At 50.3% G+C, this 2,716-nt stretch overlaps 1 pseudogene; it reads right to left on the reverse strand.

The window, feature by feature from the left end:
- Nucleotides 1-1,077: 1,077 nt before the first annotated feature.
- Nucleotides 1,078-2,403, reverse strand: LOC135273904 (methyl-CpG-binding domain protein 6-like; annotated as a pseudogene).
- Nucleotides 2,404-2,716: the final 313 nt, after the last annotated feature.

Below are 2,716 nucleotides of genomic sequence, written 5' to 3' on the forward strand. Positions count from 1 at the left end.
TCTGAAGTCTGAGAGATGTGAGAAAACTGCAGAAGAAAAGTTGGAAGCTAGCAGAGGTTGCTTCATGAGGTTTAAGAGCAGAAGTTTCTCCATAACATAAAAGTACAAGGTGAAGCAGTAAGTTATCCAGGAAATATAGCAAAGATCATTGATGGAAGTGGTTACACTGAACAACAGATTTCCAACATAGACAAGACAGCCTTCTATTAGAAGAAAAACCCACGTAGGACTTTCCTAGCTAGAGATGAGAAGTCAATGTGTGGGTTCAAAACTTCAAAGGACAGGCAGACTCTCCTGTTAGAGGCTAATGCAGCTGGTGACTTGAGGTTGAAGCCAATGCTTATTAACCATTCCGAAAATCCTATGGCCCTTAAGAATTATGCTAAGTTTACTCTGCCTGTGCTCTATAAATGGAACAACAAAGCTTGGATAACAGCACATCTATTTATAGCATGGTTTCCTGAGTTTCAAAATATTCTCATCTGTTAGATTAAGAGTGTCTCCCATAGAAAAGCAGTGGAGGCCCCACAAGACAAGTACAAAACAGAATTAAAACTCCCAAGGGTCTTGCCTTTACAAAAGAAAAGGCAGGAGGCAGACCCTGGACAGCTGGTCATGTTGGCCGCTCTTGTTGGACCACGTTGCATAATCCTCAGTTGCATCATTACATCGTCTGAGCATTTTGATGGGGGGAGAAGGGGCAGTGTAATGTGTAGAGGAGATGCCCAGAGGGTGGTCTTCTCTTACCCGCTTTTTATATCCCAGAGGAAATGGGGAAACCTGGCTACAACTTGAAATTAGGCTGTTTCAAACCTGAGGACACGGGTAAGAGGGGATCTGTGCTTTGAGCAACCTGAGCCAGAGGCAGAGGGCTGTTGGAGGGGCAGGGGAGGATGCATGTGCATATTGCTTTGTACCTTTCACTGGAGAGGAGGGCAGCAGCCAACAGTAGCTCACAGGTTTGTAAACTGAGCCTGTTGGCTTTAAGAAGGGAAGCAATGAAGTTTAATTAAGTATAAAAGAGTCATTTGTGCAAAAATAACTTAAATAAAAGACCTAGGGAAGGGGCTCTTCCCCTTAGCACCTGGTGGGGAGAGGGCCATATACCACCACCCCACAAAGGCCACTCAGCACCAGGCCCTGCTCAGGGCTGGGGAAAGGGGAAAGCCTCTCCACCAGCCAGGGTAGGCAGATGGCAGGCTGGGCCTGCCCCCATACCTAGCCCTGCTGATAGGCTTTGAAGCACAGGGCTGGGGCCTACCAGGGCTTTGGAGGCAGCTGGTGAGGCAGGGGCACTTGGCACACTGCTGAAACTGCCACTGGTGGTCCCAGGCAGGGAGGGCTGGATGGGGTGTCTGGGCTGGGGAAGACTCCCTGAGGAGAGGGTTGGGGGAGGAGGAAGGTGTGCATAGGTGTGCATCTGACCCTGAAAGGTTAAAGCTCCCATCAGAATGGGAAGGGCCAGGGGTGGGGATTCCCAGGAGGGACAGCACAAAAGGGAGAATTGTTGAGATGGCTCTGGGAGAGAAAAGGGTTGGGGGACAGGAGCAGGGACCCAAGGACGGCTCTGTCTGGGGGGTCTATGGGGACTACGCTGAGAGGGATCAAGTGATGAGGAGTGGGAAGCTGAGGGTGTCTGGTTACAGGGCCTTTGGTCCTGTAAAGTGCTGGGAGGGTGTAGTGGGGGATGCTGTGCCTTGGCTGCTGCAGAGAGTAGGCTGCTAGCAAGGAAGCAGGGTGCCCCAGGCCCCTCCACCATGGGGGCCCCTCTCAGGGGCCCCAATACCAGGTGCAGGTGCATAGTGGCTGAAGACAGTGGTAGCTGAGTGACAGGACCAGGGTAGGCAGGGAGATTATTGCTCAGGGGCAGGGGAGGGGGTGTTAAGGCATCACTACAGTGGAAGAGAGGAGGGTCTGAAGATGGTAAGGAGGAAGCATGAGGGGCTAGAGGAGAGCACAGATCAGAGGGCACCAGGCTGGATCTGAGGCCAGCTCCCTAGTTGTATGAGGGAACATTGAGGCTGATAGCAGGTGGAGGAGGTGGGGCTGGAGAGGGGTCATTGCCCCTTGGGAGGAAACAGGGGCTGTTACTGCCCCCAGAAGGAACTGGGTCAGGAAGCCTTGGTGGGAAAAGCCCCCCAGGTCCTGCTAGAGTAAAGAAGGCCTGGGAAACTGAGGGTGGTTTTGGGGAAGGGAGCCAGGATCCCCATTAAGTGGAGTTGTAGGAGGAACTCGATAGGGAAGACGGGCAGAGGGGAGGCCTGGAGACACAGTGTAGAGCATTTGGGGGCTCGCTCCCTCTCCAGGAGAAGAGTGTGAGCAGGTGGTCTCCATGCTGCAGTACAAGCAATGGGGAAAGGATTGCCTATTTAATAAATGGTGTTGGGAAAACTGGCTAGCCATATGCAGAAAGCTGAAACTGGATTCCTTCCTTACACCTTATACAAAAATTAACTCCAGATGGATTAAAGATTTAAACATAAGTCGTAACACCATAAAAACCCTAGAAGAAAACCTAGACAATACCATTCAGGACATAGGCATAGGCAAGGACTTCATGACTAAAACACCAAAAGCAATAGCAACAAAAGCCAAAATAGACAAATTGGATCTTATTAATTTAAAGAGCTTCTGCACAGCAAAAGAAACTATCATTAGCGTGAACTGGCAATCAACAGAATGGGAAAAAACTTTTCCAATCTACCCATCTGACAAA

This window comes from Aotus nancymaae, unplaced genomic scaffold, assembly GCF_030222135.1.
Source record: "Aotus nancymaae isolate 86718 unplaced genomic scaffold, 86718_ANA_hifiasm-v0.15.2.pri h1tg000010l, whole genome shotgun sequence".
NCBI classification, from domain to species: Eukaryota; Metazoa; Chordata; class Mammalia; order Primates; family Aotidae; genus Aotus; species Aotus nancymaae.